We start from the raw sequence: 15,586 nt of genomic DNA, 5'->3' as shown, positions 1-15,586 counted from the left end.
ACTGCCAGTAACATCTGTCATTCTCTGCACTGTCAAGATCATATGTGATGCTGCATATCTCATAACCAACGTGGAGGCCAAATGGCCTGGGTCTGTGCATGACTCACGGATATAGTGTGAGTCTGCCCTGAGCAACAGACTGGAACGTGGTAAGCAGCCTAAAGCTTTGTACAGTATTATTCACCTGTCTCCCTCCTTAAATACACTCATATGTATACAATATACATTACAGGAGTTTGAAGGCCTTCTGCTGGGTGACCGGGATTACCCATGCCAGCCCACTCTGCTCACCCCTTACCCTGACCCAGTGCCAGGCCCCCAACGCAACTTCAATGTGGCCTACTGCAGGACTAGAGCCTTGGTGGAGATGACCATAGGCCTGCAGGGTAACCCCTGAGAGGGCCTGTGACATTATTGTGGCATGTGTTGTTCTCATTTAATATTGCCACAATTATAGGAGAGCAACACCTTGCCCTACATATAGAGGACCCTGATGAGGACCCCATCCACCCTGCAGATTTCCAGGATGGAAGAGCGGTCAGAGATATATGCAGGAATCACTTCGACTAAAACACAAGCACCACCGAAATAAAAGACAAATAATTGAATTTTATTTTGTCTTCTTTATTTCCTAAAAACACAAAAGCAACAAAATATAAGCCTATTTCATCTTATGAAGGCACTTGTGTCCTGTGATGTGGCTGGCTCAGAGGAAGAGCTCCCTCCAGGGATTCCTTCAGCCACTGGCCTTCCTTCATTCTGGCTCAGGGCCAGCTCCTCTGCCTCTGTTAGAGGTGGTGGTGCTGGTCCTCCACCAGTTTTTCAGGCCTCTGCCTTCTTTCTGTTGGCTGAACAGAAGTCAAATGTTAATTTAAATGGGCCCTTTTAATTAACAAAAGGAGGATGGGTGAGAGGACATCTATGTATGTGAAAATTAGTTGGGAATAAAGTACAGCACATTCAAATTGCCAATGATGTGATTAAAATGAGGTACAGCCATGATCCTACTACACTTAAGTCTTACCTGTTTGAACTATGTTCTTATACTTCATTTTCAGCTGCTTCCACAAGCGTTTTTCACCCGCAGGATTGCACCTAAATGAAATAGATTTTAGGTTCAATATCATTCCACCAGTTTTTTACCACACTGTAATAAATTTCATGTTAGTTTAACTTGGAAATGCAAGTTCCCCTGCTGCCTTGAAAATCGAAGTTCACTCTACTTGAAGACTGCCTTTGTTTCAACTTAGAAATTAAAGTTAATGATGTTGATGTAACCACAGTGTTCTAGTTTTGTTAAAGTTGTTCTTTTAGTTGATTTAACTTTGTATTACTTGGTTTAACTTCATACTTTAAGTTAAAACAAATTATTTATTTTCTTTAATAATGCAAGAAACCTTCCTTGCCTAGTATAACAGACATACTTTTCTGCTTTATTTCAACTCACAGTTTCAAGTTAAAACAACATAACCACATTTATAGCAGAGATAGCGTGGGTGCTTGGGTGGGTCAAAAACTCATAAAGTTGAGTTCAAAATCCACAACTTGTATAAGCTCGTTCAGTTAAAAATAAGAAATAAGTGGACATAACTAAATGGGTCTGTAATATTTTACAGTGCAGTAATTTTATATTTGTGATTAAATATGAGCATATGTGTGTATTTCAAGCCTGTGTGTAGTGTGTGTTGTAATGTAATGTAATTTCCCCACTGGGAATTAATAAAAAGTGTAAATTAAAATGATTGTGTAAATTAAATATGAAATGAAAACACTATATTGGAAATTACGCATCGACCCAAGCAGCAATTTTCTCCCACGCCGTTTCTCGCTCTTTTGCTGCAGCAGCTGTGTTGTTCTTTTTGCGAATTAGGTTAACCAGCGGTCCGCGTTAGCTTTGTTGAAGCTCCAAACACAATCAATTAGCATGAAAACATGTCCCAGAGAACGACAGAGTGGGTATACATCCGTTATTAACCCCTAGGTTCGTCCTTTAAGCATACGGTCAAACTGAAAAGGCTGAACGGCAGACGTGTTCATCTCGCTGTTACTGTACTGTCCGTTGGGGTACAACCATTACACGTCACTACCCCAGAATGCATTGAGACGTAAATAACCATGGCGGCCTACGATGGAACAGATTTTCTGAATTTTTTTAACAAAAAACAAAACATTTGGAGTGTTTTTGTCCCACCTTTTTATAGCTGACGCCCACGTTAATCTTATAAGGCCAACATGTTGTACTAGTCAGGGTTCCTTTTAAAATGTTACTTTTCAAAAGGGGGTGTACTCATTTACGCTGAGCATTGTATATCTAATTTCCCCTTTATCTCTAAGATCCTTGAAAAGGTATCTGACTTCCTACATAAAAATAGTTTGAGGATTTTCACTCAGGATTTAGAGTGCATTATTAGTTCTTGTTAGTAGATCTTAGTGCTGCATTCCACACTATTGACCATAGCATCCTGTTACAGAGACTGGAACATTTAATTGGCATTAAAGGAACCACACATAGCTGTTTTGAGTCCTGGTTATCAGATCAATCTGTTTGTTAATGTTGTAAAGTTAGCCATGGTGTTCCATGGCTCAGTGCTTGGACCAATTCTATTCACCTTATATATGCTTCTTCTATACAATATTATTAGGAAACACTATTAACTAATTATACCTATCAAGCCAGATGAAACCAGTCAGTTAGTTAAATGTCAAGCATGTACAGTGCATACGGAAAGTATTCACAGCGCTTCACTTTTAACATTTTATGTTATAGCCTTATTCCAAAATGGATTAAATTATTTTTTCCTCAAAATGTTACACATAATACCCCATAATGACAACTTAAAAAAAGTTTTGTTTGAGATTTTTGCAAATTTATTAAAAATAAAAAACGAAGAAATCACTTAACATAAGTATTCACAGCCTTTGCGATCAAGCTCAGGTGCATTCTGTTTCCACTGATCATCCTTGAGATGTTTCTACAGCTTAATTTGAGTCCAACTGTGGTAAATTCAGTTGATTGGACATGATTTGGAAAGGCCCACACCTGTCTATATAAGGGCCCACAGTTAACAGTGCATGTCAGACCATAAAACAAGCATGAAATCAAAGGAATTGTCTGGTGACCTCCGAGACAGGATTGTCTCAATCCACAGATCTGGGGAAGGGTACAGAAAAATGTCTGCTGCTTTAAAGGTCCCAACGAGCACAGTGGCCTCCATCATTTGTAAATGGAAGAAGTTTGGAACCACCAGGACTCTTCCTAGAGCTGGCCGTCCCTCTAAACTGAGTGATCGGGGGAGAAGGGCTTTAGTTAGGGAGGTGACCAATAACCTGATGGTCACTCTGACAGAACTCCAGAGTTCCTCTGTGGAGAGAGGAGAACCTTCCAGAAGGACGACCATTGCTGCAGCACTCCAACAATCAGGCCTGTATGGTAGAGTGGCCACTCCTTAGTAAAAGGCACATGGCAGCCCGCCTGGAGTTTGCCAAAAGGCACCTGAAAGACTCTCAGACCATGAGAAACAAAATTCTCTGGTCTGATGAGACAAAGATTGAACTTTTTGGCGTGAATGCCAAGCGTTATGTTTGTAGGACACCAGGCACCGCTCATCACCTGGCCAATACCATTCCTACAGTGAAGCATGGTGGTGGCCGCATCATGCTGTGGAGATGTTTTTCAGCGGCAGGAACTGGGAGACTAGTCAGGATTGAGGGAAAGATGAATGCAGCAATGTAGAGACATCCTGGAAGAAAACCTGCTCCAGAGTGCTCTTGACCTCAGACTGGGGCGACGGTTCATCTTTCAACAGGACAACGACCCTAAGCACACAGCCAAGATATCGAAGGAGTGGCTTCAGGACAACTCTGTAAATGTCCTAGAGTGGCCCAGCCAGAGCCCAGACTTGAATCCCATTGAACATCTCTGGAGGGATCTGAAAATGGCTGTGCACCGACACTCCCCATCCAACCTGATGGAGCTCGAGACGTTCTGTAAAGAGGAATGGGCGAAACTGGCCAAAGATGGGTGTGCCAAGCTTGTGGCTTCATATTCCAAAAGACTTGAGGCTGTAATTGCTGCCAAAGGTGTCACAACAAAGTATTGATTAAAGGCTGTGAATACTTAGGGACCGTTCGGTATTTATGGAATGGACCACTGGAGGAAAATAGATGAGGGTCATGTCTTTTTATTCTTTGCTGGGGGGAGGGTCGCCCAACATTTTTTACCCTGGGAGGGGGGGGTAACCCAACTATTGTATTCATGAAAAGAGCAACATTTCAAAGTGGCTTGTTTGGTGCATATTTTTCCATGTAGTAGTCTCGGCCCCCGATCAGCATCCTAGCAGATGGGTCTGACCGCATACGTGGAGTTTGCTGGGGGCAAGAGGAGCACTGCCCCCCTGGTGGCTGAAACGGGTAATTGCATTGTTTAAAAAATGAGTGGAATAATTGTTTGGCATGAGTCATGCCAAACAATTTAATAATACATCTGATTTTATATACTGCTTTAGTAAAAAAAATATTACCTGGCGATGGGAGCAGCAGGACGCAAAAAACGAAAATGACTGTTGCACTGGACATCTTGCCATGCCAACGTTGCCATAAAGGTTTCCTAAATGCCATGTATATAAATTTGATGTCACCTTGATTGCGCTTTTGTGTAGATTTGGACTTTTATACGTTTTATTCCACTTTGTTTAAACGGCGAATTGGAGAGTCCTCGTTCACCTCGTTTGGAGCTGGCTGGCGAATGTGATGCTCGTATAGGCCTTGCTGGATACACCGTAACTCTATTTGTGGATCTACTGATCGCTGTTGCTGCACCTGTCACCTTAAGACGGGTGCTAAATATCAAATAGGAAAATGAGGGTTGACTTTAATTCTAGATTCGATAAGGAGACTGCTGAGCTTTACCTGCCTAATTGTTGAACTAGACCTGCAATATCTACCCCAAATAATACACACGACAACAGACTGACAAATTCAAAGGAAGTATATTGGACCCAGTGAATCAAAAATCCTTCACAACACAGCACCTCAACAAGATAAGCAAATTAAAGTGAATACTGCATTATAATACTTCAGTATCTATATCATCAACTCAAAGTTGGATTCACAATACACAGTTATTTTAAGTGCCTTTGTTGATTTTTATACTCTGGACCAAAATAAAATAAAAAAAAAAAACTCTGAGATCTCAGGCATAAAAGAAATTGTCCCAAAAGTTCAAATGAATAGAATGAAATAAAAAAATAAAAGTGAGGAAAAATATGAGTGCACTCAAAGTCCTACCACCCTCTTCCACAGTGAATGTCCAAGGTGAGTATTGCAATGGTAAAGATATGGAGATGTGGACGTGGATGATCCCTTTCCTGAAGGTGAGTAGCAACCAGGATGAAGATGCAGATGGATGACAGCAGAAGATGGTAGAGGAACCCAGGACTGAGGACCCAATTGAAGGACTCTAAAAAACCCAGCCTAGACAGCCAGGCAAGATAATTATTAATCTAATCCACATAAGGTCCATTTGTATATACTTAAATAATTGTACTGCTCTACAATGTCCTTTTACTTCGTTTTGCATGAATTCTTAATAAACATCATAACTCACAGTATACATAACATGAATTCACATAAACATTTCAAAAAAGTGTTTCCTTAATATACAGCTCATACTGTAACCTATTTACATCACCCCAAGAATTTAACACACTGATAAAGTTTAGCTGCATGACAGTTCTGCTGGCCTAACACTAGTTCAATACCTAATTAGCCTGCACAAAGCAGTTATCAAGCATTTCACACAGTAATAATTTGAATAACAACACAAGATTCATAAAGCACATAAACACAGGCTTCACACATCAAAGTTTATCCCGACTGGTTTTAGTGAGAGTACAAGGCTAATCTTTACGTTTTAACAACGTGTAACACTTTGCTAGCGAGTTAGCATGCTAATGTAGCATAGCGATCGTTACTCACCGGGAAATCAATTGTTTACAGCTCTAAACAGTTCTACGGAGTTCTACTTGAAGTCGCAGCTCATCAATCGCCTGTTTTACATCCGTGTTCAGCTTATCTCTCAGCTTTCTGATTTCTGACCTACTTTTCTCATCTACACATGCACCATGCAACAGTGGAGGGGAAAATGCGCAGAGATTGGTACCCAGGTAAGATGACCACTCCTATCGGTTTTGCACACTGAAAAAAACACCTAACAACTGTCTCTTCAATTAAAGGTACAGTAACACATATACAAGTTCTAATGTGACTTAAGCTTAGGAGAAGCTACTTTTGGTGCTTTCTTCTCATGGAAAATAATAATGCATTTATGATTTTAAATTAGGAAGACACATTTAGAACACAAATATATTATATACTGAACAAATTAGAAATAACCTGGGGTTTAACTAACCACGGTTACACTGTGGATTACTTTTTTTTAACGTGTAGGCTATTAACGTTTTATGGTGCGATTGTGCTGCGTTTGGAGAGGCATCTCAACAGACTGTAGGACAAACACTGATTGTTCACTGTTACATTTTAGTTGAATTATTCTGCCACTGTCCGTCTATTGCGTTCCAAGACAGCTGTGCCGCGATTGGCGATTGATTGTTACCCATGTGTCCTTTGCTGAATGGTCTCAATGTTTTATTGTTTTATTTCATGTGAATACTAGTTTACTAGAGGAGTAACTTAGTATTTGAAGTAATGCAGTAATGCAGGAAGTGTGCATTTAGTTTCCATGCTTATTATGTTTCCCCAACAATGTTAGTGAGTAAATCTAATGAAATGGCCACCACACCATAACAGAGGAGCTTGATGCATAAGATGAGAATGCAGAGGTTTAATCACGTACGTCATTGCTGTAAAAAAAAACAATGGTAATCTGTATATCTTTGCCAAGCGCAAACCAGTACAGAAGGCATCGATAAATAGTTGGGGGAGGGTCATGCTATTTTTCCATATCGTTTTGGAGGGTCATATAAAAATTATTACTGGCGAGGGGAGGGTCATGTCTATTTTGACTAAAGGTCCCAAAACTCCTCCGGTGGCCCCTTAAATAAATAACGAACAGTCCCTTATGTACATATTATATTTTTGTTCTTTATTTCTAATAAATGTTATTATATAAAACTTTTTTCATGTTGTCATTATGGGTAATTGTGTGTAGAATTTTGACAAAAAAAAAAGTAATTTAATCCATTTTGGAATAAGGCTGTAACAATGAAATGTGGAAAAAGTGAAGCGCTGTGAATACTTTCCGTATGCACTGTAGTAAGGACATAAAACCCTGGATCACCTACAATTTTCTGATGTTAAACTCAGACAAAACTGAAGTTATTGTACTTGGCCCCAAACACCTCCAAAGCTCATTATCTAAAAGATATAGCTACTCTTGATGGTCCAGCACTACTGTCAGAAATCACAGTTATTTTTGATCAGGATATATCATTTAACAGACATAAAACGAATCTCAAACCCCTTTTTCCACCTGTGTACCATTGCCAAATTTGGGCACATTCAGTCTCAGAACGATGCAGAAAAACTAGTCCATGCATTTGTTACTTCAAGGTTGGACTATTGTTATTCCTTACTATCAGATTGCTCAAATAAGTCCCTTAACTCTCTACCGCATACCGTTGGTAACGGAATACCTCTTTGCCTCTCACAACTACACATACAGATTTTGTTTTTATTTAAATATTTGACATATCCTGACATGTAAGGAAGCTATCCAATGAGATGGATGATGGGATATGATGCAACAGTTAAGGGAAGTTTAGATACTAATAACTTGAGAAAAAGGCCAACATCAGTGCTTTTGATTATGCTTTGTTTTCTTCGTGGATGTTTACAGGATATGGACACAGGGACATTTTATGGTAGAACGGAGCTATAATGAGTCATACCAACAATGGATTGTGTATCGAGGACAGTGAGCTTGAGGGAAGTGACAGTGATAAAGAATGGACCCCAGAAAGAGGTTTAAGAGGCAGAAAAACATGTGTTTAAATATCATATACAGTAAATTCTGAATAATAGGCATGTTTAAATCTTACACAGTAACTCTTGAAAAAAATAAGATTACAGAAAGGGAAGATGTTGGAGGGAGGGAAGGCAATTCTATCAACATCTTAATTTGCAATTCAGTCAACCTTAAATGTTTTCTTTTTCAAGGTGATGAAGTAAACAATGAGGGAAGAGAGAAGAAAATGAATCTGAGGATAACAATGAGGGAAGTGAAGAAGAAAATGAATCCGAGGATAATTATGATGTGGGCTGTGATTCCAGTTTCCCTGCATACCCCGATTTGTCATCATGATGTCATCATTCCCTTCTCTCAGCATCTTTATGAAAAGCTCCAAAACCCTTAGACTCTTTTAGTGTCATTAAGGAGGACTGTTAGTGGTGAGTGTCTGGATTCATGATATTCTCTTGGCTAATGTTGAAGGGGCTGTACTCCATATGTGAATGTGTATTAAATGTGTCTTCAAACCAGCCCAGTTTGACAGGTATCAGACAGACCGTCGCAGAGCTTTGGTGAAAGGAACCTTCTGTGGACCCTCGTTGAAGATATATAGCCTACCAACCACACCAGAGCAGTGGAACCCACGAATAGTATGTAAAAGTTTTTTTTTCCCACTGAACGCTTTGATTTAACAGTGCTTTCTTTGATCTTGCAGAAATTGTGAATGTGTAAGTGCTGCACTGAACACGCTCACACTTGGTATAAGGGCAACAGAGCAGTTGCTAATAAGAAGGCCACATTTTATTTATTTTTTACAAGCCTTTGCATTTTATTTGTAAAGATTCTCAACTGGGCGGCAGCCAATAATTTAACACCTTTGAGTTTGATAGGCAGGTGTTGTAAAACAATCTGATCAGGATTGTTTTGTGGTTCCAATGCTATCATCTACTAGCTTGAAGCAGTAGCGAGCTCGGAGAATGAAGTGACACGAAGCAGGGTTCAGTTCACAGTGTTGTGCCTGAACGCGTTCATTGAACGATCGTTCATGAACTCGTTCATATTTTGGGCGAACGTGAACTGAACGTACTGTATTACTGCCTGATGAACGTTACTGTGAACTTGTTCATTCTGGTGTCTGTGAATGGCACGCTCTCTCAGTTTAACTTCGTTCAACAGGGTGCCAGATTTCTATAGAGCCTTCCAGGCGAAAACCAGGCTAAAACACACCGTAAACAGGCCTTAATATGTAGTGGAAAAAACAAACAATCTGGCAACACCAGCCACCAGTGTTGCACCGCCGCACGCACCATCAAAACAAAAAGCAGCATGAAGGCGACAGCAGCATGGAGGCGACAAAGCAGCAAGGAGGCTACGTATGATCATTTAAACGAGTTTTATGACAAGGTTGGTGAGGATGCGAAAAATCGTACATTTCTGTGCAAACTTGCCCGCCGGCTTTCAAAACGAAAATCCGCACTTCAGTCACATCCACAGCAAACCTAAACGGCACATTGAACTGATAATGAAGATTGTGGGCCCTATCTTGCACTCAGCGCAATTGCCTTTGTACACCGATGCATGTGTCATTCCTATTTTGCACCCGACGCACAGTGGACTTTTCCCTCCACAGACGCACGTCGGTAAATTAGGGAATGTATTTGCGCTCCCGGGGGCGTTTCAGCGAAAAGAGGAGGCGTGTTCCGGCGCAAAAGTTCCCTGGTGCTATTTTTCAGAAAACAATTCCGCCACTGACCAGGAAAAACCTGGTCTAAAGTCAGTGGCACGTTATTCAGATGCTATTTTAGGGGCGCATGCTTGGCCATAATGTAGCTTGAAAAAGAAAAATATTACTGAAAATGCGCTTTAGGTGTTTGGACAGTTCCTCCAGAAAAACGTGATTATGCGATCGCATAATTCAATGCATAATCAGCCAAAGTCCGCATATTCATGCGGGGGCTGCATTTTTTCAAATATGACGCACTTTCGCCGCATAAATGGCAGATTTCCGCGCAAAATATGCGGTGCTTGCATGATTTCATAATCCCCACATTTTCGTTGCAAAAAAGTCACATATCTTAGCAGAAGTTGAAAAAAATTGCATTTACTTCACACAAGACTAGCCATTTTCCCCTGTTGCCATGGGAACGTTATGAAGTGACGTTGGAGGTTGAATTTAACATGTACTTTGAGTCTCTTAAGTTGGTATCCAATAAGAAAGCTATCTTAATATCTGATGTCTACTCAAATTTCTTTGTTTAAGTGCTCCTGCCGTCTATATTATTAACGATTTTTGAAAGTCTGTCTCTTTTGTATCTTTTATTTCCCTCAGTTTAGACTATTACTTTTATTTTTACTTTAATATTATATTATTTGTATATATGTTTGTATCTTATTTGTTTACTTATTACAATGACTGAATATCTGTAAACTATTTTTGGAAATTAAGTTTAAAAAATGCAGGATGTGGGGGAATCATTTTTTCTTGTCTTTTTCATATAACCACAGTTTTTGCAAGTTCCTGCAATTTCATCGCATAAAATTGCATAAATATCCCGCATATTCAATCGCATTTTTTAAGAAAACGTGCAGCATAATCAAGGATTTTTGCCCGCAACAATCACAAAAAAACTCCGCGTTTTTCTGGAAGGACTGGATAGATCAGGAGGCACTTTACAGTACAGTCCTCAAAAAGTCGGAGCATTCTTTGTGGCTTGTTGTGTTTTACACAACATTTACATGAATCATGGATGTGTTGATGACATAAATGAGAAAATATTAGAGGACTTAAGGAGACGTGATGTTAAACTACGGTGGGATTGGACACTCGATGCGCTCCTGGTGGATGGGTGGACGGAGATGGAGTGGGGGATGAAGGGGCACAACAGGTGCAGGTGGTGCGTTTGGATGCCCACGCTCCATGGCTGCAGCAATCCTCTCCATACTGTGGAGATGCGCCAGAGAGGCCGCAGCAACATCGCCACCCGGCCAAGACGGGCATTTATTACTTTGCCGCATCTCGGACAGCTCCCGCTGGCGTGCGCCAGGCAAATCCGCCGTTATAATAGCAATCCGCAATGGAACAAGCGCGCCTGCTCTTAAAGGGAATGTGAGATGACGCTCTGATTGGTTATTTTCACGTTACACCCAAACCACACCTAGCTACTCCAGACCAACCCATTTTAGATTTGCATTGGGCGTAAGACTCATTTATCCCGCCGGTATAATAGCAACAGTGCCCGAGATCCGCCCACAAAGCTACTTGCGTTTCACGTTTGATACTTGCGTTTCAGATCGTTAAAATAGGGCCCGAAATCTGACACATAGTTTCAGTGTTAAAACTGATAAAATAATTGCTGTCTGTGGTTCTATATGGGCTGTAGCAATCATTTTCTTTACTTCCAGGAAGTACTCAACCTCCCTGAGCCAGCTGTACAGAGGATATCCTGGAAATCAACACCAACCCCCCTGACTCTGCTGAGGTTAAAGCTGCCATCCAAACCCTGAAGAGCATTGGCAAGGCATGTGACAGAGATGCTATTCATGCTGAGATGCTCAAGGCCGACATTCAAACATCAACAGGAGTGCTAACGGACCTATTCCAAAAGATTATGAACAGTGACACCATCCGTGAAGACTGGTCCAAAGGTCTTATTGTCAAAGTCCCCAAGAAAGGCAACATTAAAAACTGCGACAACTGGTGCTGAATCACCCTTCTGTCTGTTCCAAGCAAGGTGTACTGCAGAGTCCTTCTCAACCGGATGGAGACAGCCATTGACACCAGGATTAGGCAGGAGCAAGCAGGCTTCAGGAAGGGAAGAGGATGTATGGACCAGATCTTTGCTCTTTGTAACATCATAGAGCAGTGCTTGAAATGAAATTGCTGGCTGGCTAACACTGGCACATTTACAGAAATATTGATTAATGTGTGTTGTCCTTTATAAAATAAAGAATAAAAATAAGAATAAGAACTGTTGAAAAGAATGTTGATCAATGTAATGATATGCAGACGTGGCATGAAATATTGGGTCATTGTAATTATGAAGATGTGAAAATGTTGCAAGGTGTTGTGAAGGGCATGGAGATTAAAGGAGGTGTAGTTGGGTTGGATCAGTTATGTGAGGTGTGTACACAGGGAAAGTTCACTCAGACAAAAAATAAGGAGCCAGATAGGAAGGCAAAGAAGCCCCTACAACTAGTCCACACTGACTTAGCCGGTCCCATGCCAAATACCAAGCATGGAAGGACACAGATATGCGCAGTCATTTATAGATGACTACTCTGGTACTATGCTTGTGTACTTTCTAAAGTCCAAGAGTGATACAGTGCAGGCCACAGAAAGATTCTTAGAAGATATAGCACCATATGGAGAGATCAAGTGTATCCGTTCAGATAATGGCACTGAGTTTACAAGTCGAAACTTCAAGGCACTGTTAACAGAAAATAGGATTAGACATGAGACGTCTGCGCCTTATTCACCCCACCAAAATGGCACTGCGGAGAGAGGTTGGAGAGCACTCTGATATGAGCAGATGCCTACTGATAGAGAACGGGTTACCAGAGAAGCTATGGAACTATGCTATGCAGACCTCAGCTTATGTGAGGAATAGGTGCTACAGCAGACACAAAGAAAACGCTATACACGCTTTTCACAGGCAAGTTACCAAACATATCCAAACTACAAAAATTTGGATCAGTGTGTTTTGCTTACAAGCAAGAGAAAGGCAAATTGGATTCAAGATGTGAGCAAGGTGTTATGGTTTTGGTGTTTTGTCTTATTTTGGTAGTCTGTTTTCTGTTTTGTATTTTGCTCAGTTTCCTGTTTTATTGTGATAGTCTGGTTTTACTTCTTGTCTTGTGTTTTCCCGCCTTGTTTGATTACTCTGCCCAGCCCTAATGTGTTTCACCTGTTTCCCAGCCCTTGTGTCACCTGTCTTTTTTTATCTCATTACCCTCTGTATTTTGTCTTGGTGTTGCCCTTGTCCAGTGTCAGATCATTGTGTGTCTTGTAGTTTTGTTTTCCCGTGTGTCTTTTCTCCAGTTTGTATTTCAGTTTTGTTTGTCTTACCAGTTAGAGTTTCTGTTTTACTTGGACTTTATTTTTTTGGATTCTCGTTTTTGCCTGCTCTTTTCCAGGACTCTTTTGGTTTTTGTGCATCTTTTGGAGTTAATTAAAAGATCAAAACTATCCTCAGTTTCTGCCTCTGCATTTTGGGTCTGCAATTCTCCAGCCATCCCCAACACAAGGTGTTTTCATTGGCTATGACAAGAACAGCCCAGCCAATCGAGTTTACTATCCAGGCACAGAGAGGGTCCAAAAACCCAGGTTGGTGAAATTCACCACTAAAACAACCAAAGAAAGGGAAACACAAACATCTGAGTCACACATAGAATACATAGTTGACAACAGTGAAGAAAATGTTGTTGAACATGTGAACATGTTTTTGAGAACTGTGTCCATGGCAACACTCTGCTATGCATGGCAAGGATGTGTTATGCTTAGCAACTGTCTGTTATCAAGAAAATAACAGACCATGTTATAGTTTTTTACCTTCATTTTACCAGGAAATTCCCATAAAAATTAAGATGTATATTGATAAAAAATTTAAATTAAATTGTCGTAAATTGTGTGATTACTAAAATAGGCTCGTGGCACTCGGCCATAACGTTCAAGTCCAGTGCTGTTAGAACCACAACATGGATCGGTGGATGGCAACAGGTTCTCTGAAGAGAAAAGAGGCAGAGGTTACCAATAATTAAGAGATTGACAGTGAGTCGGAGGCATCTATGAGCCAGATTCCTCATAAAGAAACAAAGAAAAGGAGAGTGAAAAGAAAATACTACGAAAGCTACTTAACGTTAGGATTCAGCTACACTGGCCAAGATGAGCCGTTGCCCGTTTTCGTTTGTTGCTACGAGGCACTGGCTAACTGGAGCATGAAACCGTCAAATCTTCGCCGGCATCTGGAAACCAAGCATGGGGAATTTAAGTCCAAGCCAGTCGAATTTTTCAAAAGCAAGCTCCAGGAATACATCACAAGCAAAAAAGTAATGGAATCGACATCTACAGGTGGTGCGACTGCTAAAGCAGTGGAAGTCTTGTACTGGATGTCCCGAATCATAGCGAAAAAAGGGATGCCACATACGCTCGGCGAGGAGGTGGTGCTGCCAGCAATTAAAGAGACTGTGGGTGTCATGCTGGGTGACAAAGCACGAAAACAAATGGACTTGATTCCATTATCAGACAACACTGTGCAGCGCAGAATCGAGGAGATGGCCAGCAATGTGAAAGACCAGCTGATATCGTGGATAAAATCCAGTAAATGTTTTGCTCTTCAGCTGAACGAATCCACTGACATAGCGAACATCGCCAACCTGCTCGCCTTACGTAAGGTATGAATACAACGGAGAAATAGAGGACTTTCTCTTTTGTAAACCTTGGCAGACACGCACAACCGCAGAGGCACTTTTTGACACGTTTCATCACAGAACATGGGATTGATTGGTCACGATGCGTGGGAATAAGTGCAGACGGGGCAGCAGCCATGGTAGGCCAACACAGCGGCCTTGTTAAACGTGCGCAAGCAGTTGCTCCTCAAGCGAAATCTATCCACTGCAGCATCCACAGAGAGGCTCTCGCAGCCAAAAGAATGCCTCCTGATCTGAAAACTGTTCTGGATGAAGCAGTAAAAATTGTCAATTTCATCAAGGCCTGCCCACTGAATTCAAGACTGTTTTCAGTTTTATGCGACGAGATGGGCAGTGAGCACCGACAATTACTGCTCCATGCATCCGGTGGCTGTCAAGAGGGAAGGTGCTTGCACGGCTTTACGAGTTGCAAGATGACGTGAGACTGTTTCTACTTGACACCAAGTTCAACCTTTCTGGCCGATTCAATGATGCAGACTGGCTAGCCAAGTTGGCATATCTGTCTGACATTTTTGAGCACTTGAATGGACTAAATAGGAGCCTACAGGGGAAGTCGGTTACTCCTTTTCATACACAAGACAAAGTTGAAGCAGTTATCAAGAAGATGGGGATGTGGGCCAGGCTATGAGTCATTTCCAAATCTTTCAGATTTTTTTGACAGCTCAGACACGCACCTTTCAAGTACTGTGCAAGATGATGTCAGACAGCACCTGCAATTGCTGAAAACTCAGCTACGGATTTATTTCCCAACCCCCGACACAACAGTGAACTGGATAAGAAATCTGTTTGCCACCCTGGATGACTACACCCTGACAAACCTCGCCTCCAGAGAGCAAGACAGCCTGGCCGAACTGTCCTGTGACAGTGCTTTAAAAATTGACTTTTCTGAGAGATGCCTGCCTGCTTTTTGATTGAAAGTTGCCACATAATACCCCGAGCTGTCCGACAAAGCCCTGCAGTGGATTAGGCCTTTTCCATCCACTTACCTCTGTGAATCAGGATTTTCATCACTGGTCATGTTGAAGACAAAATATCAGAACAGACTTAATATTGAACCAGATCTCAGATTGAGGCTGTCATCACTGGAACCTGACATCCAGAAATTAACGTCTGCAAAGCAACATCATCCATCTCATTAGGTGACCATTTATTTGTTTGTTTGTTTGTAATATAGGCTTATATTAGACTGATGAC

At 41.2% G+C, this 15,586-nt stretch overlaps 1 long non-coding RNA gene across 1 annotated transcript; it reads right to left on the bottom strand.

Annotated features, from left to right (window-relative positions):
• Nucleotides 1-666: 666 nt before the first annotated feature.
• Nucleotides 667-6,130, bottom strand: LOC120556106. Its single transcript, XR_005638800.1, has 4 exons — nt 5,977-6,130; nt 5,287-5,472; nt 1,025-1,095; nt 667-848 (listed from the first exon to the last, which is right to left on the bottom strand). It is a non-coding gene; the product is annotated as an uncharacterized LOC120556106 (long non-coding RNA).
• Nucleotides 6,131-15,586: the final 9,456 nt, after the last annotated feature.

This window comes from Perca fluviatilis, chromosome 3, assembly GCF_010015445.1.
Source record: "Perca fluviatilis chromosome 3, GENO_Pfluv_1.0, whole genome shotgun sequence".
NCBI lineage: Eukaryota > Metazoa > Chordata > Actinopteri > Perciformes > Percidae > Perca > Perca fluviatilis.
Note: the sequence above shows the minus strand (reverse complement) of the source record. Positions and strands in the feature narration are given on the sequence as shown.